This window comes from Suricata suricatta, chromosome 1 (genome assembly GCF_006229205.1).
Source record: "Suricata suricatta isolate VVHF042 chromosome 1, meerkat_22Aug2017_6uvM2_HiC, whole genome shotgun sequence".
Lineage (NCBI taxonomy): Eukaryota > Metazoa > Chordata > Mammalia > Carnivora > Herpestidae > Suricata > Suricata suricatta.
The window spans coordinates 137,132,046-137,153,354 of record NC_043700.1 but is presented as its reverse complement, the minus strand read 5'-3'; the positions used below and the strand labels follow the sequence as shown (position 1 = coordinate 137,153,354).

The following is a 21,309-nucleotide window of genomic DNA, read 5'->3' as shown; positions in this document are numbered from 1 at the left end:
AGGTCCTACTCCAAATAAATTCATATCTCTTGAGGGTGAGATTTGGTTTCAGGAAGCTCCTTGGGATGCCTATGTGCAGACAGGATGAGAAACAATGGTCTCAACCAGTGGGAACACTTGATGAGCTTTATGAAGTAGGGATGCTTGGATCCCCGCCCCCAGGGATTTAGTCTTAATTGATCTGGGGTGCAGCCTGAACACTGGGACTTTTTAGAACTCCGACGGTGACTCTAATGTGCAGTCAGGCCAAGATGGTGATTTTGTAAATTGTCTGCATCTTCTCTTTAGAGAAGAAACCTAGGAGGAAGAAGTCTCTTGAAGCAGTGGTTCCAACATTGGATCTCCTCAGAGACAACAAAGCCATTTATAACTGTAATAACTCTTCACATTCATTTAGCATGCAGTACATTTTCCCAGCATGTAGAATGTTTCCCAGAGCCTTTGATTGTATTAAATAGGTATGGACTTATTTTGAAAATAATTTAAAAATATAAAATCAATAACTTCTTGATATTGCCTATCATTTTCTGCTTTGTATCATCATTTATTTTAACCCTTATTAATTCCTCTAATACTAGTAAATAATAATAAACTAGAAATTCCCTAAGGTTAACTTCTATATTTTATTTATCTTTGTATTCTACACAAGTGCTTGATAAGTGTTTACTTGGTAAGTGTTCAATAAATTTCTCTTGAACTAGTGACTGAATAATCCCATTTGCTTTAATGAATACTACTGAGTACTTCTGTGCTTCCTTCTCTCTGGACTTTCTAGATCCATGAACCTTATTCCCACAGCTCTTGTTTTCATAGACTTACATTCCAGGGAATGAATAAAATACTAAGATTTCAACTTCTGGAACTATTCCAATGCCTACAGCCATGCCACAGCAGAGCTCCAGACTGGGACTAGCCAATAAAAACCTCAAGAGACACGTGCCTTTTCCTTTACTAACAGGAAGTCAAGAATTATAATGTCTTGGATCATTGTAATCCTTCTCTTATTTTAAATGAACAACTTTCTATTACTTTGAGCTTTCTCACATAGTGGACTTAAAAAGCACAACCAAAGGAATGCATTAACAATGCTTAGAACAGAAACTTGAAATCTTAATAGATAATATAAATGCCTCAGTTTTCTAGGTAATCTGTGTTTTAATTTCCCCATTGGAAGGACTTTTTGCTTAAAGCTTCTATTTGAACTGGTGATTAACACCTGCAATGTTTGAAATGGACATATTGCTAAGAAGTCTTGGCATGAGAAAACATTTAACATACAGTTAAAATAAAATTAAATGTGTGCACATGTAACTCCTTTGGACAATTCTGAGGAGAATAAGGGTGGCTTTTCCTTAGGTTATGTGAAATTGAAGAAGTGATTAAGAAGAGCCTCAAAATGCCTGCTATTAATACAAATGCTCCCTCTCCCAAATGGCTTCAGTGTTAGATGCTGGTCGATCATCCTTTTAAGCAAAGACTAAGCCCTGTACTCCTCTTCAAGGGAAAGGATTGGTCATCCTCAGAGAGGCTTTGGGGGCTATCACATACTCTGAGGACAGGAGATTTTCAAATCAGACTCACTAGCCCTTCTCATTTCAAAACTGCCCTGGTCAAGAAGGAGAGGAAATGAAGAAAAACCATAAATGCCCTTACTTTACTCAAGAGTTACATCTTGATTCACTGGTGTCTTGACTGCAGGGCAGGTTGGGTGAAACTCGACCCCAAATAAATTTGCCTGCACCTATAAAAATTCTACTTTCAATTTTAGAATTCGAGCTCATTGGATTTTGTTTTAAAATGTCTTTTAAGAACGCTGGTAGGCCAAATGGGGCAATGGCTGGATTTCTGTTAAGTATGAAGTACTATTATCCTGGGATGTGAGGTGTGTAGGTGGGGTGAGGAGAAGAGTTATTTTGAGTTTTGAGACCAAATATAAAAGTGATATACACAAATGGAAAAAAAAATATTAGTGTACTTTCAAGTTCAACTGCCAACTAAAATTATTTACCATCATAACCATAAACCATAATAATTTTGAAAAGCACCTTGAAAACAATGCACAAAGAGAGTGGAAATCATCTGAAGGTCAGAATCTCAGAGTCTGATCTAAAATTAGGGTTTTCTTTGTTAATAGCCCTTCTTATGTTTCTACAAATGCCAATCTCAAGTTTATGAGTATGTTTTCAAAGACAGTAATGTCTCCCAGCCCTTATTATTCTTTCAAAATGATGTAATTAAAAGAGCTAATAGTTAACGAGGGGGGAAAAAAAGCACTACATATCCAAACAGCTGGCCTATACTAGGTATCACTTTTCTTTTCTAAGGGAAAACAGGATGAAGATCCAGTAACTACTTTTAAAGATTGGAAACTGACTAACAGGATGTAATCATCTTGGCATGAAGCTTCCATAGAAAAGACTTGGTTACTACCAAGTAATTCAGCAAGATAAAAATATCAATTGATACCTAAAGGCAAAGGAAATTTTACTGGAAGCATAACATTTCCATGTTGCAAATATTAATAGTTGAAGGAAGAAATACAGTTACATCAGTTTCTGTTACCTAGCATATTTTCAAACCAGAATTGTCTGTTAATTTGCACTTCTGAAAATTTTTAGGTACACGGATAGTAATTGTCCATTATTACAACACTGGGATGTTGACACATTATGATGAGCTATTTAAAGGCCAAGCATATTTGCATACTCTGATACTTGAAAATAAACAGTGCTTTTGTAAATCATGTTTGCTGTATCTTAATTAACCATAACGTTATTTCCTAGAGATGCCAGACATCAGAGTTCTTGTAAATAACATCTATTTGTAGGATTCTCCTTTAATTTATATCACTAGAAAAAGAGCCAACATTGAGGCCAGTTAGAAAAGTGAGTTATACTGAAGAAAAATGATTAATGAATCATTAGCCTCATCTTTCAAGCTACAATGAATTTGAACTCATCGATTTCACTTCTCCATCAATTTTTAGGTATTAGTTGGTTTCTGATTAAGGTTGGTTCTTCTTGACTTGTCTGTCACTTTTGCCATTTGGAGAGTAATCTTTTAGGACCACATTATTGACTTCAAGCACAGATCTGCAATGATGGAAGTGATTGGAAGCTGTAAGAATTATGAAATCTCAATCACTAAAAAGCATTAACATAGCACTTTGGACCACTTGCATAAACTATCTGGGATGTTTGCTGCACACATGATTCCCTGGGCCCCACTCTAAATCTGATTAATCAAAATCTTGACACAGGAATGGGCATTTTAACTAAGTGCTTCAGCTGATTCTTACTCATGTTGAAGACTGAAAATATCTGGAAAAAAATGACTTCTTTTCCTACCTAAAAGTCAAAATATTGTAAAATCTGGTAGTGATTAAAGATTTAAACTTACAGTAAACTCTAAGCTCTTGGCTAATGTAAGACTATCTCTGATGGAGTGATATCAATAGCATGTCCTATTGTCAACAAAACCCATCCTGGAATGCAAGGATTTGGTCAAAGGCAAGGGAAAGTTTTATTGCCATGCAGAATGTAAACTGAGAAGATGCAGCCTTTGCCTATAAACCAAAACTATGTTCTGAAGAGGGAAGGATTGGGCTCTGGGTTAAACAGCCAAAACTTGCCAGTTTTCTGCTCTTTGTATAATTTGGTCCGACTCAAGTCCCGACCTGCACGTTTCAGGAGTGGAGTGGCACGGAGGATACACTTCACTATTTGTGGGAGTGGTTCCAGGAGGTGAGCTCTTCGAGGGCATGATAGATATGTTGTAGGTGGCCTTTTTGCAAATTTTGCTGAATTTTGTACCAGCTTGTTATTTTATGCTGTACTGGCTGGTTTTGTTCCTCATAATCATTCAGCCTGATTAAAATTTTAGTTTTTCACCTTTGACATGAGGGAACCCATCTTTTCTGTCAGCTATTACTGTCTAAGTACTCAGTTTTTTGTTCCCACTATGAAGCCCGGAGGAGGCTCTTCCAAAGTTACAGGATGATGATGATGATATTGGTGGCAGTGGTGGAAGTGGCAAGTGATGATAATGATGACTGTGGTGGTGGTAGTGGTAGTGGTGATGATGATGATGGTAGTGGTGGTGATGATGATGATGGTGGTGATGAGGAGGAGGATGGTGGGGGTGGTGATGGCGATAATGCTGCTGATGGTGGTGGTGGTGATGATGGTAGTGATGATGATGATGATGGTAATGTGGAGGAGGATGGTGATGGTGATTGATGAGGTTTTGGAGGGTAACAGTGGGATTTGCGGGGTCCAGAGCTAATGACCAAGAAAGAATTCTTCAAGATGTCTTTGATGCATGAATGTGATTTTATTGAAGCCTGGGGACAGGACCCATGGGCAGGAAGAGCTGCCCTGGGACCATGAAGAGAGGCTGGTTATATACTATGGGATTGGGGGAGGTAAAGTGCAGGGGATGTTTCCAGGGAGATTTTCATATGTGAAGGAAGACTTGCAGCATATTGTCAAGCTAAGGTTGTTATTCTCTCTAGCGAAACACTAACATTAAGAGAGTAAGGAGTTCCTGGAGAAACGTTTAACTCTGCCTGCCTCAAGTATTTGTCAGTGGGCTGCAGGTGATAAGGAAATATATTTCTATCTTCCATTTCCTTTTGCCTTTGTTTCCCACATCACTATGAAGAAGTGATGGAGACTTAGGTCCTGCACGACAATGATCTCTATCCGTTAACCATCTGGTTTCCCCTTACCTTTGTTCTTGGCCAGCCAGGGGTGTCCAAGGAATATTACACATCTCCCACCTGGGGCCGGGTTGGGGTGGGGTGTTTGTGGCTTGTCAGCTTGCCTTATGCTCCCTTATCAGTGATGATGCAATCAAATTGATTTTAGCCAAAATTCCAAGCTGTTTCTTGAAAATATGAAGTGCAATGCTCATCTCAGGGCCTTTGTACTTATTTATGCTCCCCTCCCTGAAATGATCATTCTCTAGATTTTAAATAGCCAAATTTTTATTTGTGCTCAAGAGTCACTTTGTCTGAGAGATCTTCCCTGGCCACCCTAAAATGTCACCATCCTCCCCTACTCTAACCTCTCCAGTGGGTTTATTTTTCTTCATAGGTATTATCATGTTATATATTAATATTTATTTGTTTACTTGTTTACGTTCTTCTTCCACTAGAATGTAAGATTGATGAGAGCAATGTCTTCTTGTGTTTTGTGCACTGCTCTACTCCCAGTACCTAGGACGGTAACTAGCACAATGAGGAATCTTAATAAATATTTGTTGGAAGAGAATGAGCCAACGTACACAGCTGTTAGTCCCTCCACAAACACATGTTTTCAAATGGTCTGAAAGGGAACTAGAATGTGAACTTCTACACCCCAACTAGGCTCATGTTTTTCATGCTCTGGCAAAGTTGTCTACACACACACACACACACACACACACACACACTGGGCTAAAGGTAAATTTATGTTCCAGTGTTTCAAGACACACCTCTATTAAACTTATCTCCCTGCTTTCACTATTGTCACATCCAATTCATCTTCCACATTGAAACCAAGGTGATCAGATAACATCATTCATCTGTTTAAAACCCTCCAATGGCAGCCCATTGTGTCCAGGATAAAATACCCCTAGGGCTTTGCATGGTCCAGCTCCATCTGGATTCACACCTGTCAGATCAGCTCATCCAATAGTGCAAACGTTGCCAAACTCAGAGCCACATCAATACTGATCTCTCTGCAGAGACTGCCCCTTACTCCTGGCCTTGACCACCTTCTGCTTATCATCAAGTCTTAGATGAAATGTCATTTTTTTTCCTCTGAAGCCTTTTTTAACCTTGTCATCTAAGTTAGTTCTTCCTGATGCATTTTCTCATAAGCATTTCATGATATATTTCCATAATATTGATCACAGTTCATATAGTTCTTGATGGTATAATTATTTTTAAAAACCCACTTATCTTCACTAAACTCTTCATTCCATTTCACAAGATCCTGTGTTCTCTTGTGTCCCTAGTAATTGGCACAATGCAGCGATGCAGCATGGGCTCTCAATCAATATACATTGACTGACTGAGTAAGTCATCCAGAACTACCTTCTGGTAAGAATGCTGTTAAGATACAGCTATTTCACACCATTGTGAGGGCTTTGAAGTTCCCGGAAAGCGTAATGCTTTTAAAAAATAGTTTTAATTCTAGTGTCTTCTTCTTTATTGTTAACAGTAACTCTCACACATTATCTGGATTTGATTTAATCCTTTAAAACCTTTCTGAGGTCATTGGTATTGTTCTCTCAGAGAGGAGGCTCAGTACAAATGATGGGCACCAAGATTTGAGTCCAGTCCTATTGACTCCACAGCCTGTCCTTTAACCTCCAGACGGTGCTGCCTCAGCGAGAACAGCACCTCCACGGGTCTCTTGCTCCTTTCCAGAGCCTGGGACACTTGTATTCTTGCAGAGTGCCCTGAATTCACATTCACCGAAACATACTTCTCTGATCATGTACGTAGTCACAGAATCAAACGGCAGTGAGCTAGGACATCCTACTCGATCTGTATCGACTGCCATCAAATATTCACCTTGCAATTCATGTATGGCCCTTGTGTTCTTGGGTTCTGGACTTGGGGCCTTAAAAGACAAATTTTCATTTTATTTTTTAAATATTATGAAGTCAAAAAATTTTAAGGAACACAACTATATATATTAACTCTCTATATTAAGAATTGCCTACTAAGATTTGTATTTGGAAGCTCCCTGGCATGTTGAATGCTGAACTTAAACATGCCATGCCATGTACGAATGAGTTTGCTCTCTCTGCCCTCTTTATGCAATTCATGCTGATAAAGAAGGCTCCCACGTCAATGAGAATGCCAGATAAGCTATGGAGTTTATAACATTATTTGCTTTGAATCAACGTTCATTTGATCAGCCCTGGCATCCTGGATATCAGCCTGGCTCCTCTTAAATTGTCCTGGTTTATTCTGAAGTAACCCCCAGTAGATGTTTTGAAACCTTGATTAACAGGAAATCAATGGACTCTGTTGAAATAAGTAAAAGGCAAAAATTCTGTTTGTGTGAGAGTCCACTGGGCCATTGAAGACATAACATAATTGACATGTGAGTCACCAATGTGAATGAGTTTATTATGTATCACTACAATTTTACCTTTAATCACTAATCTTTTCATGTGAGACAATTGTATTTATCCTAAAGCCATTCTAAAATTTCAATACTCTGTGTACCTTTATGTTTATTTTAGATTAGATCCCAAATCTGATTATTCTTGCTTAGATTAAAACAACATGCCAAGACAAGAAATCAGAAACTTTCTAACAGAACTACCTATTTTGTTATGTGATTTACAAGAAAGATGAGAGGTAGCATTTAATAAGTTTAGAATAATTAGCAAAGATTTCACCCATATTAAAAATAGGAATTGGGCCATTTGGTCAGTCATGAATGTTGCTGGAAAGTGAAAAGAATATAAGTAGTCATGTGGCCTCTTATTTTTCCAGGTTTATTACATAAATGTGGACTGAGTGCAGTTAGGCTTTAATGTACATTTGGAATTGCCTGGGTATTATGTTATGTAACAGTGTGTGGTTTAGTAGGCTAGGACCTAACATTCAGCCGTCCTTTCAAACACTAGCTGATGCCGATGCTGATGGTTCCTGAGCTACTCTGTCCATGCCTTACACTGAGGAAGAATTCAATATAGGCTGATTTTAACTGAATTCATGCAAATTGATTTCAGGAGGCCATACTATAACTGTGTCATTCTTTCATTTATTGTACAAATATATTGAGTGCCTGCAATGTCCCAGACCCCGTGGTAGGCTCCGGGTATGCCTGGGGAAAATGCCAGATCCATAGCAACTCGGATAGCCCATGCCAGTGAGAACCAGCTGAGTCCTCCTCTGCTTCGGAGTCCTGTGGGGATGACAAATATTGAAGAAATAAATACATAGGCATATATATCATTACAAATCATGGCATTTGCAATGAACGGTGTAATGAAAAAACTAACAGGTTTAGACTGCAGTGTGCAGAAGCAGATTTAAAAGAGGCCTACGAATTCACCACATGAGAAAGAGAGAAATGTGTTTCAGGCAGAAGGAGAGATGATTTGGATGGTGATCCTAAGACGCGAAAGAGTTTAGCTTCCTCCTGAAACTTTATTTTTTCCTTATCTTTAGATGGCCGGTGTTAACTAAAGTACAGTGACAGAGTAGAGGGGGCAGAGAAATGGGTCAGAGCTGAGTGACTACCCTACTTAGTTTATTATCAAATAGTCTTTCTGAGAGTAAAGGACTGCAGTCTTATTTCTTTAAAACAATGAAGTATAAACAAGGATGCATGGTGACCAGCCTAGTGTAGACAGGCGGGCAGAGTCCAATCACACAGGAACTTTTGGCTGTGAAGTTGTTGGGAATTTGTGTTTTAAATTTTCCTCCTATGGAAAGAACTCCTGGCCATAGAAAAACATACTCCCATTTATGACTTCATAGATCACTCTGGTAGCTATACGGGCATGACAGTGAAATCAGTCTTTTTAGTTTCTTTCCAAATGACTTCAGAAGAAGCAGTTTTTAAAAAGATAGAGCATTAATTGGAAAGAGACTAAGATCATATTTTAATTTTGCCCATTAATTTATTTCATGTTGTTACATAAGATTTAATTACTATAAATGGTATATGAGTTAAGCAGTTTCCATTTGCTTAATTAAAAGTACATAAACGCTAAGAAATTCCCATAAAGAACTTTAAGATTCTTGTACTATAAAGTGTTATAAACTCAAAGAAGTTTCTTAAAGTTTATTTATTTTGAAAGATAGAGAAACAGAGAGAGCATGAGGGAGGGACAGAGAGAGAGACAGAGAGAGAGACAGAGAGAGAGAGAGAGAGAGAATCTCCCGCTCTATACTGCCAGCGGAGAGCCTAATGCAGGGCTTGAACTCATGAACCCTGAGGTCACAACGTGAGCCCAAACCACGAGTCGAATACTTAACTGACAGAGCCACCCAGGCATCCCTAAATTCAAAGAATTTTTATTAATGGAAAAGTGAATATGATGAACAAGATATGATTTTTTTAAAAAAAAGAAGAAGAACTTGGGGAAAATATCAGGTGTGTATGCTACCAGCCTGAGGCACAGAAGTAGACATTCACAGAAATGATGTTCCTTTGCCCATATGAGTCTGCTGGAAAATTAAAATACGTCCCACAGATGATAGAGAGAGGCCTCTGGGGTATTATAAGACAACTAACTAAATGCCACCAGTTTTCTTTACATTTCTTCTTTTCAGGAAGTGATTTTAATGTACTTTATTTTATTGCTTTTACATACAAAAGTGATTTTATGTGTTTTGTTCTAATGACCTTAACTGCGGAGAATATTTTACCACTTTGAACCTTTTACAATACCCACATCATAAAATCTTTCTTGTACACCCTTATCTCCTATCTCCACAAAACTCCCTCAGACAAATTTCCAGCACTTGCTTGGTTATATGCGCTGAAGTCTTGAAAGGGAATGGAAAGGATTAACGAAGGTTGTGTGGCTGGAGTTAGACCAGAAAGGGACTGAGGGAGAAGGGAGGGAGAGGAGCGGAGGATGAGATATAGAAAGAAATGGAGGAGAAAAAAGGGAGGGGAAGTGGGAAAGGGGAGGGGAAGGATGGAGGGGAGGAGGTTGGAATAAAGAAGAAGGAACGAGGAAGCAGAAAAGGAAGAATTAATGAGATGGCTGAAATAGAAGCAAGAACACAAAGATTCAGTCATACCACTCACTGGTGACCCAAGCCTGATTTTAAAAATAATTGTCAATTTTCTGGCAATAGATTTTGTAAAATGTTTTTATTTATTAATTTTTTTTTAAGAGAGAGAGAGTGAGCGGGGTGGGGGTGGAGGCAGAGGGTCCAAAGTGGGCTCCTAGCTGACAGCAGCAAGCCCAATTTGGAGCTCAACTCACCAACTGTGAGAACATGACCTGAGCCGAAGTCTGACACTCAACTGACTGAGCCACCAGGCTCAGATTTGTTTTTAATAGAATAGGGCAATAGATTTTTTTAAATCACTTTTTTGGGGATGGGGGGGAAAGCACATGAAGAGAAGCCTGAATTCTGCCCATAATTCTCCAAGACAGAAAATTCTCCAAGTTCTCTTGTATTTTTTTTTTCTATTCATTCCATAATCAAGGAAAGTCCAAGCCACCCAACTGGAAAGAGTCAGTCTTCTTGACCAGAATCACAAGTTCTTGTTGCCTCTGGGAAATATGGCCCTTAATCACCAAGGGGCTTGTAGGAGGGTAGGAATCATCTCCACCTCAGTGCTGGAGAGCAACTTAATGTGCTTGCTCTATTTCAGACAGTTAGGACCGCCACTCCATCTAGACATGCTGATGGGGTTGAATTGTATCCAAGTTAGTTTCTTCTTCTGTTTTCATTAATGAAAGAAAAAAAATTGATCTTCCCCAGTAGTACATTTTTACAATCTATGATCTTCATAGTTTATTTGCCATTCTAATTACCTTTCAAAAAACTTGGAAAGCTTTCAAAAAAGCTTGGAAAGGCTGTGCTAACTTAGTTCTTCCCAAATCTTCATGTATAATGACCTTGGGTTATTCCAAATATGTTAAAACATCATTTCCATATGTGAATGGAATCTAGATTTGGGCCTCTAAAAGCCATCTGATAACAAATCAATTTTGAATATAGATAAAATATAGAATATAGAAAAATCTTTTCTATTATCAAAATTAACATCTGATGACTGATCGAGGAAGCACATTCAGATTTGTTGATTGAATTAAAATATAGAAAAATATGCCAAAACCATTGATTTGCATTTGGCAAGTATTTATACCATGTTAGTCATTCTAATATTCAGTGCTTTGAACTACTTAGTAAATAGCTGTGTCTCTGAGCTCTTGACACCCCCGCCATAACTGTCCACTCTTTCAAAATCTTTCCACTATCTAGAAAAAGAAAAAAAGAAATGATCTCTCATCTCCTTCCCAACTTTTCTGAATAAAAGACTGCCATGCTGACAATACACAATGCTCTTCTGTGACAGTGATTCTCATATCTTCATCACCTCCCCACACTGCGGTGTGTCAGACCCTCCCCCAGAGCCAGGTGAGTTTCTGGTGGTGATTTGGTTGCTGGGGGAACCCAGTCACTGGCTCAGGACAAGAAGAACTCTTCATGCCCCACAGGAGCACACATGGGTGTGGGAGTGAGGGTATCCAAAGCTCCACTGCTTCCTTTCTTCTCTCTTCCCCAACCCCTCACTGCACGCCCTCTGATGCCCGTTGACTCATTCATGCTCCATGACCCATCATCTCCTCTGGAAGCCATCCATGTTCTCCCGCCTTCCCGTTTCCTCCGCCTGCAGCTCTAAGACACAGAAATGCTTTCCTAAAGAGATGAGTGATATCACATCCTTTTCCAAACTGTTTATCTTAACCCCAGCTCATGCTACACCCAGCAATTTTAATACCCTATGTGCTAGAGATGTCCTTAACATTTGTTACTGAACCAAATTTATTGGAAATGCATGATGACATCTTTGTTGCTGATAATCATGCTCTGAAGAATGCTTAAAATAAAGAAAATAAAGCAGGTATTCTTGTCCACCTGCCGTCATTTATCTCTGTTATAGATAAAAATGTTCACAGATCCTGTTTGCCCAAATGGGGTACACTTGTGTAAAACAAGGCTACTCAGTGATCTCAGGTACTAAATACCCCTTCTGAGACTAATGTAGTTACTGGAAAAAATGAAGACCATTTCCTGATATGAAGTGCTGGAGTCTAGCTCCAGCAGGTCCAGTATTCCCTGAAGGATGGACGGTGTTGGCGAAAGGGAGGGATCTTTCTGATCACCAGCCAGGCATCTCTGCACTGACTGAGAATCAGCTTTATTTATGGTTAAAATGTATGGGGCACAGCACAGAAGTGGCATTTGCCTTAGACAATGATTTCTGATGACAAATTTCTTTGGTATGTAAAATTTTCCAGGACATAGATTGGTAGAAGACTCATGTACAATCTTTATAGTGATTGATGTAGGTGATTAGGACGCTTATTATATGGGGAAGGAAGATATCTTCAACATTCAAATACAAGACAATGTTTTTAGCATAGCAAAGGCAAAAGTTAGTTCTTTGTGAGCAGGGCTCAATAGCCTATTTTCCTGAGGGGAAGAAAAACAGGTTTCTCAGGAAATGCAATATTTGCTCCCATAATCACAAAAGAAGAAATTCTTATAATTAAGTTCCTTCACAAGGTGCAATCAGCATATTTTAGGCCCAGAATAAGGGGACAAGTTACTCCCAATACCATGGAGGTTTGGTGCTCAGGCAAAACTGATTGAGTGAGGGTGGATATCAGTCACCGTCTGATGGTAGGGGGACTTGCAAAACCCGCCTTAACCTCACAAGGAGTAGTGTCAACTTAGTGAGTTCAGAAATGGCTCCCAACCATTAAGTAGTTCTGTAATATCTTTTTTGAGACAATATATTTTTTAAAAATTCTGAAAAAACTATAACTTTTTATATTTGTTGCCAAAAACAATTGAGCACAGGAGACAATGAAACCACCCAAGGATGAGCAAGGTTAGCTTTGGGGACCACTTAGATCACATTTTCAAAGTGAGTTTTCATGTTCTCATGTGAGTAGGCAGGGCTAGAAATGGGGGTGGGGATGAGAGAATAACAATCATGACCAATGGCACCAAAGCATTTCTAAGTGGGTGGTGGAAGGCATACATCATTTCCTTGTCAGTGCAAGATGTCACAGCTGCCTCTGTAGAGAGGAAGAAAGGAAGGGGGAGGGGGTGAAAGCAGAGGAGGGTATGTGAACAAAATTCTCCCATCCCTACCTGCTGAACACTTCCTCAAATGGTAGGAAATGTCAAAGAATAAAATTTAATACATCTCCTATATTAAGTAATTCACCAAGTTTCTTCTGGAAAAACATGGTTCTCCTTGTGGATGTGATGTGATCATAGATGATTAATTTGGATGCTGAAAGGATTGTAGCCCATTCTATTCATTTGAACTTGGGTGGCTGGGTATGTTTATAACTCTCCCATTTTCACGGATGACACAATTCCATGCAATTATTAGTCCCACGATATCATTGTTCTTAAGGGCTCCTGAGGGGTGTGTTATTCCCTAATACAATTCTAGCCTCAGAGAACTTCAGGCTTGCTATTTCTTCTACCTTGACCAATGTCCTCATAAATCTTTGCATCGTTTTTTCTTCATCATTCATCCAAGCTCAAATGCATACTAAAGGGAACTTCGCAAACCCTTTCAACATATAGTAGCCATGGTCACTGCAGCCCTCTCTAAAACTCATTTCATTTTTCTTCAAAGTTTCGTCAACATTTGGAAGTATTTTTTTTTACTTAAGCTGGCTTAATGTCTGTGTCTGAACATTATAATAAGAGCAGAAACCTCATATGTCTAGTTCACTGCTCTTCTCAATGTCTACATCTGGCACATGCTTTTAAATAGATATTTATTAAATAATGAATGGATGAAATAATGTATGATATATTATATTAATAAAATAATTTCACTGAAAGCAATGAATAAAGCTTAAATGTTTGCAACTCTGACTAGTCCCTTGAAAGTGGAAGCAAACAAAAATAGGAAATCCTGGGAGAGAATAGCACACAGATTACCCAGAAGGTGAATGGGTCTGAGGATTCTCTTTCATGGGCTTACTCATTTCCTTTTCCCAGATCCTCTTAATTTAGACACGTGAAAACACTTGTACTCTGTGACATACTTTACAAACATAAATGGTTTTTATTTCTATTGCCGAGAGTCATCTTACGTTTGCCCTATTCATTGTTGAAGATGAGGAAGACAATGACTATGTTGGGGAGAACCGAAAGACATAAATTGTCTGAAGGTGCAGTACACAGACGGTAACCAACATTTGCTGGGTGTCTACCATGGATCAGTTGCAATCACAGCTCTCAGAACAATCCTACGAGATACTCCTTGTCATCTCCATTTATCAGATGAGAAACTGAGATTAAAAGAGTTTTGAAAAGCTTATTTGAATCATAGAACTTACTACAAAAGCTAGTTTTTCCCCCCAAAGCTAATGTTTTCTGCTATACCATGATGCTCTAGGAGGGCAATGATGTGTGAAAAGGGAAGCCAACTCTGTTACCGTTGTTCCCTCCTTCCTCCACATTATACACAGTATCTAACTACGATGGCTTGTAGCCATACAACTCCTTAAAAGGTGGAGGAAAACGTTGATCATTTACTCTTTCTGTCTCTTCATGAAGGTGCCTCTCTCCGTAAGCTCTCAATTCCACTGTGCCTTTGACTTAATTTACTACTGCAAAGGACATGGAAAGGAAGAGGAAAAGGAAGAAGTAAAGGAAGAAGGAAAAGGAGGAGGAGAGGGAGGAAAGAAGGGACAGAAGGGAAAAAAAAATATAGTAAGCCTCTGGGCACCAGGATTCGGTCATTTTTTAAAAATCTTGTTGGCCTGCTGTATATAGCCATCTATATCTACCATAGTAGAAAATAAAACCAAACAGAACCTTTGCTCTATGTACATCTTGCACCAAAATATCTAGCTCAACATAGACCTAGATTTTGTGTTTTTCTCTTACCACAGGTATCACTCTCCTTTCGTGCAATGTCTGGCCTCCAATTTGGTTTTCATTGAACAACGTTTAACAGTAAGATGTTTTTGCTCTCTCTGTAATTTTTTTTAGGAAATACTCATATCTTTGAATAAGGTTAGGGAGAAGCTGGGGTATGCATGTGGAAAGGATGAGATAAGAGAAGAAAAGGCGCAGAAGCTGTTTTAAATGAAAAACTTTGGAAGGAAGTGGAGTAACCGCACCACCACCCCTAAATCAGCCCTCAAGAAACGAAGAGATAGGGCAAGAGGACTATTACCTTAACTGGGCAGGGGTATCCAGTGAAACTGGCCATGTTAGTGTGGGATCTAAGCTTAGAGTCCTACTGTAACTGGTCAGCACTTTGTTCTCACAGTCACTCTCCGTAGCGCCCCTGTCCCTGTACCATATACTAGAACCAGTCATGTTTGTAATGAGGTAGAAAGGATTTAGAGTGTCCTTAGCCACTCATATGGTGGTTTAACATAGAGACATGTTTGGGGCTGGTTCTTCTCTGACTGGTGCCTCCCCCAGCTCTCCCTGATTGGGCTGACCATGTGCTTATATAGTTCTAGCAGTTAGACCTTTATCTGGTTCATCCTGAGACCCTGAATCTGTGCCCTTCTTACATATCCTTCTGGAGTCTTACTTTGCATTGCTGACCCCAGTTTAATGAGTTTTGATGTAGACAATATATTCATGTAACTGCCACCCAAAACCAGATGTAAAATATTTTCATTACCCTAGAAAATACCTTAGTCACCTTTCCAATCGGTTCATCCCTTCCTCTGCTCCTAAAGCATTCACTTTCTGAAAAATGACCCTATAAGATTAATTTCACCTGTTCTTGGACCTCATATATTTGAGACTCATATATTTGCCTGTTCTTGAGCCTCATATATTTGAAACCTTTATGTCAGGCTGCTCTCACTTAACAAAATGCTTTGGAGGCTCAGCCACAGTATTGTATGTATCCTTCCACCGTACAAGTGTGCCACAAATTGTTTAACTGTTTCTCTTTTCTTCTGTTGATGAAGCTTAGGCTCTTGCTAGTGTGGGTCAATCTCAAAGATGGCTGCTATGAACAGTCATGCGCATTCTCTTCAGTAAATGCATAGCAGTAGAATTACTGGGTCATAAGTTAGATGTGTGTTTGCCTTTATTAGAAACTGGCAAAGAGCTCTCCATAGTAGCTGCCCCACTTTACAGCCTGACCCCCACAGCAATGTAGCAGAGATCTTGTTGGTCCCCACCATTGCCAAAACTTTGTGTTGTCAGTCTTTTCCACTTTAGCCTATTTCAGGGGTATGAAATAGTCTCATTGTGGTTTTAATTTTCATCTCTTTGACAACTAATGATATCGAGTGCCTTTTCATTCACATCTTCCTCATTCATTCTCTGTGCAATGCGTTTTCAATATTCATTATTTTGTTGAGCAGTTCATTTTTATGCTGTCAGTTTTATTGAATTTTTATGTAGTCTAGATACAAATTCGTTGTCAGATATAGGTATCATAAATATATTTTTCTAGTCCGTGGCTTCCCTATTCATTTTCTTAATGCTGATTTTTGAGACTCAGAAATTTTGAACAGGCCTAAAGTATCATTTTTTTTTCTTTTATGGCTTATTGTTTTTATGTCCTATCCAGAATATCTTTGCCTATGCCAAGGTCTGTAAGATGTTTTCAGGTGCTTTCTTCTAGAATAGTGCAATTTAAATAGAACTCTTTGATTGAACTTTCTGCCATAAGTGTACTCTTCAATATAGTGGTCTTTAGGCCTATCTAGCTAGTAAGCACTTTAAATATACCTAGATATTTTTTAGGGGAAAGGGAGGAGGTGTGGGCAAAGTGAATGAAGGGAAGTGGGAGATACAGGCTTCCAGTTATGGAATGAATAAGTCATGGGAATAAAAGATACCTCATATGAAATATAGTCAATGGTATCGTAATAACATTGTATGGTGACAGATGGTAGCTACACTTGTGGTAAGCATGATATGTAGACTTGTCAAATCACTATGTTGTACTCCTGAAATTAAAGAACATGGCATGCCAACTATACTTCAGTGAAGAAAAAGAGGGCGAGGAACAAAAAAATATGACTAGTATGACTGAGGAACTGATTTTAATTTTTAAAAAATTTTTTTAATGTTCTTTATTTATTTTTGAGAGACAGAGAAAGACAGTGTGAGCAGGGGAGGGTCAGAGAGAGAGGGAGATACAGCTCTGAAGCAGGCTCCAGGCTCTGAGCTGTCAGCACAGAGCCCGAAGCAGGGCTCAAACCCACAAACCGTGAGATCATGACCTGAGCCGAAGTCAGACACTTAACCGACTGAGCCACCCAGGCGCCCCTTTAAAATTTTTCATTTTATTTTATTTTTTTATGTAACACAATGTATCTTTTTAACATATGCAATTATTTTCCATCATTTACAATACAGTAGTTACAATGACACTCCAAACAGAAAAGCAAAGTAAAAAATCAAAACCCCCACTTCTATTTCATGTAATTAGACTTATACAGAAATTAGAAGGTTAAGTACCAACTAGTTAATCACCTAATTTCACAGCTATCTGAAGTGGCAATTGTTAAAAATTTTCAAAACTTAAATAGACATATATATGTTAGTGACTACTATACTAGACAGAGCAATTCAAGAAGTTTTCAGGTTCTGCATTTTATATTTAGGTCTATAGTGAATATAGACCTACCTTCATGTATGAAGTAAGAAGGAATTATAGTTCATTCTTTATTTCTGTATAGCTATCTACTTATTGAAGCAAAACTTCTCAAAAAAGACTTTCCTTTCCCCCTTGGATTGATTTGGCACCTTGGTGGAAAAATCAATTGACTGCATAAGTGTGCATGAAAAAAATTCTTAATAAATGATATAAAATTTTTTTTAGCATTCTTATTTTCTAGGCAGTGTTCTAAGCCCTGGGAAAATAAGGAGTCTTGTCTTTAAGTTTCAATCAAGACGCTATTACCTCTGTTCTCATTAAGATCTCAGTGCAGTTAGGAACAAATGACAATCACAAAAAACTGCAACTGCAACATGGTACATGGTAGGTGAAATACAGGTTATCTTAGACGTATATATATCTGTACATGTAATCTGAAGTTGGGGGGCAAAGTCAGGGAAGGTTTCCTTAGAGGAATTAATATCTAAGTGAAGGCTGAAAAAGATTTATAGTCAAAGAGTAAGAAATACTCTTTGCAAAAGAAGAAGAAAACATCTAAGGAATAAAAAAGTTATGTTTGAGTGCTTACAATTAGCCTATGCCTTACATGGGTTATTTTAGTTAACTTTCACAATAATCGACTGAGAAACAATAACAATCATCATTTTGCAGACAAATAACTTGAGGCAATCAAAGATTAAAGAACTTTCCATGTTATAGATGTAGTAAGCAAAAATACCAACATTATAAAACAGACTGCCACTCCAAAAGCCAGGCTTTTAACTCACACTCAGTAATGCTCACCTTATTTATTATGTATTCCATTATTCTGTATTGTTGTATTTCATTTTTATTTATTAACTATGCTGGGCATTAGATCTCCAGAACTTATTCATCTTATAACTTTGTACCCTTGACTATCTTCCCATTTCCCCATATCCCCAACTTTTAACAACTACCCTTCTACTCTGTTTCTGAGTTTATTTTTTTTTAGATTCTATATATAAGTGACATCATACAGCATTTGTCTTTTCTGTCTGACTTACTCTACTTGGCATAATGCCTTCAAAGTAGATGCATGTCACCATTTGCAAAATGGCAGGTTTTTCTTCTTTTCTATGGTTGTGTAATATTCCAGTGAGAGTATATTTAATATACCTATATATATTTCATATTTTCTTTACCCATTTATCCATCAGTGGACACTTAGGTTGTTTTTGTGTCTTGGCTATTGTGCTGCAGTAAATGTAGGGGGTGAGATATCTTTCAGGATAGAGATACCATTTCTTTTAGATACACATTTAAGAGTAGGGTGTTGGGTCATAGGTAGGCCTATTTTTAATTTTTGAGAAGCCCCCATGCTGATTTCCATAGTGGCTGCACCAGTTTACATTCCCAATATCAGTGCACAAGGGCTCCTTTTTCTCCATATCCTTCCTATCAGTAGTTATCGCCTGTGTTTTTGATAATTGCCATTCTAATAGGTATAAGATGATATCCCATCCAGGCTTTGATTTGCTTTTCCTTGAGATTAGTGATATTCTGTATTATTTAAATAAATGTATATGTTAAAGAAGAATAAAGAATATAAGCCTTCCTAAGATTATTAGATCCATTAAGAATCAAGGTATCAAATCTCCTCCATCAACACTATAGCCAAAAGCTTAAGCTTCCTCTCTAATAATATAGAATTTTAAGTTAGAAGATCTTACAGAGATCAGACAATTCTGCACCCACTGAGGATTGGTCAAATCTTTAACCTGAGTTTAAGTAACTATCATACCTGCAGCCTGAATTTTGTCTTTTCTCATTCCCCTTGTTCACACTTTGAAATTGTGGTAAAAGTTTTGGTTTTAAAGGATCTAATGCTCCATCACAAGGCCACATTCCAGGCTACAGTAGGGAAGAGAAACCAGTTCACAGAGCACATAATGAGCCTCCGAGTTATCAAGAGCTGGTTGTAATAAACTAAGAATAGCCTGTAACTCACTTCCAAGTCGTTGGTGTTAGCTCTATAGTGCTGACAACAGGGAAAGTGAACAGTCAACACACGGTTATGACTCAGACGCAGTACATGGCGTGTTTATAGAAAGCCAAGTCTGGCTCTCTCTTTGTATCCCACACGGTTCCTCCTTATGCGGAATTCCTTTTGAAGTCAATTAAAGCTCTGTGATGGAAATGCATTAAGAAACATGTAGAAGAAAACAATAAATGTACCTGTAAGTTGTTTAAATAACAATCATTTGGGGGGGGAAATCATTATGTCTAATCAGGAATCTAAAGTGATTTACTAACATCATATGTGACAATCAATTATACTAAAGCTAGCAAATGGATACCCAAGTGTTTTTTCTTTTTTAACAAGTCCTTTAAAAAACTACATACACATTATAAATATGCTTTTGTTTCTACAGAATATTTGATAGTAAAAATGGAAAAATGTATCCTACACATTCCCTGTTTAAAGATACATCAAGATATTTTATTTCTATCCATCTGCAGTTCATCATCTGCATTATTAAACTTTTGATTTATTTTACTAAAATACCACTTAAAGTTATTTACAGCTGGCAAGCTTAATTTACTTATACTTGAGATGGTTAACAATTCATATGAAAATAGAATGCTGACCTTTTATTTGATCTAAAAACAATATCTAAAATTCATAACCCATGCCATATGAAAAAATCCTCAAAGCTGTCACAGAGATAAATGAAAGGTGGCTAGAAGGAGAATCATAGTGATGATGTTGGACTTCTCAGCAGGAACGCTGAGCGGTAGAAGGCAATGAGGCAGTGACTACAATGTTCTGAGTAGAATAATTTGAAAGTAGCATTTGATACACAGCCAGCAATCACACAAATGTAGAAGAAAATACTTTTTAAGATGTGTAAGAACCCAGACAGCTAACAGTTCACACGCCCTATGTCAAAAAGTTTATTTGAGGAGATACTCCAGGAAAAGAAAAAAAATAAATAAAAGAAAGAACATGGAAGAGAACGCCATGTGGTAGAGAAGGAAGAGAGGCAAGGCATACGTCCTACAAGAAGCGAAGGCAATTAAATAGAAAGACACAGCGATAGACTGAAAGAAAGATGCATGGAAGATTCTTCTCTGAGCAGTAGAATTTAAATGACCTCTTTCTCCACATATGCAATATATTGCTTGATGCTATCATGTTGCAAACACTATGTATTAATTTTCCATTTTTAAATCATCCATATAAAAAGTTAAATGGCATTAATTATCATAAGAGAATAGAAGGCAGGAGTTACAAAATAGGGTAAGATTAATATAATAAAATAACCATTGGAAAGAGATTAGGAAGTGATGAAGTGAAAAGTAAAGAAGTAAAGGGAGTAGAGACACCTGCATGGTTCGGTCGGTTAAGCATCTGACTCTCAATTTTCACTCAGGTCATGATCTCACGGTTTGTGAGTTCAAACCCCATGTCAGGGCTATCTCTCTCAAAATGAATAAGCAAGAACTTTAAAAAAATATTTAAAAAGTAAAAAGAGTAAAGTAAACTTATTTCTGTTATACTTAGGAGTCAGTGTTTTCTATGTGAAGCCAATAAATCCAAAGTCATGTTTTAAATATCTTGTTTAAAGTCATAAAGGCAACCAAATAATAAAATACAATTGTAACTTACAAAATATGGAAACCAAATGAAACTGAGAGGTAGTGCCAGTTATTATATTTCTCTTTCTTCTCTGGTAAAACTCAATAATGTGTAAAACAGACTAAGTCAAGAATAGAGCTACAACTATATTAACAAAGTTATAATAATCATTAGAAGAACCAAAAGCAAATGGATACCAGGGATTGCATCTGAGCAATGGCATGGTGGGAAGTGGTAGTGGAGGCAGAAGGTCTTTATGACTTATTTTGTGTACATTTTTACCCTTCATTAATTAATCATGTCTAATGATTAATCTGCAAATTTAAGAATGACATGAATACAACAACTGGTTAAGATTTCTGC

At 37.8% G+C, this 21,309-nt stretch overlaps 1 long non-coding RNA gene across 2 annotated transcripts in view; it reads right to left on the bottom strand.

Moving 5' to 3' along the window:
* LOC115282416 overlaps positions 1-21,309 on the bottom strand; it is a 34,859-nt gene that overhangs the window by 2,850 nt on the left and 10,700 nt on the right. Inside the window, exon 3 of one of the 2 annotated variants that reach the window (XR_003904635.1) lies at positions 7,763-7,913. The exons of the other annotated variant lie outside the window; for it this stretch is intronic. This is a non-coding gene — a long non-coding RNA (uncharacterized LOC115282416). Of the gene's footprint in view, positions 1-7,762; positions 7,914-21,309 lie in introns of those variants that run through there. 2 annotated transcript variants of the gene reach the window in all.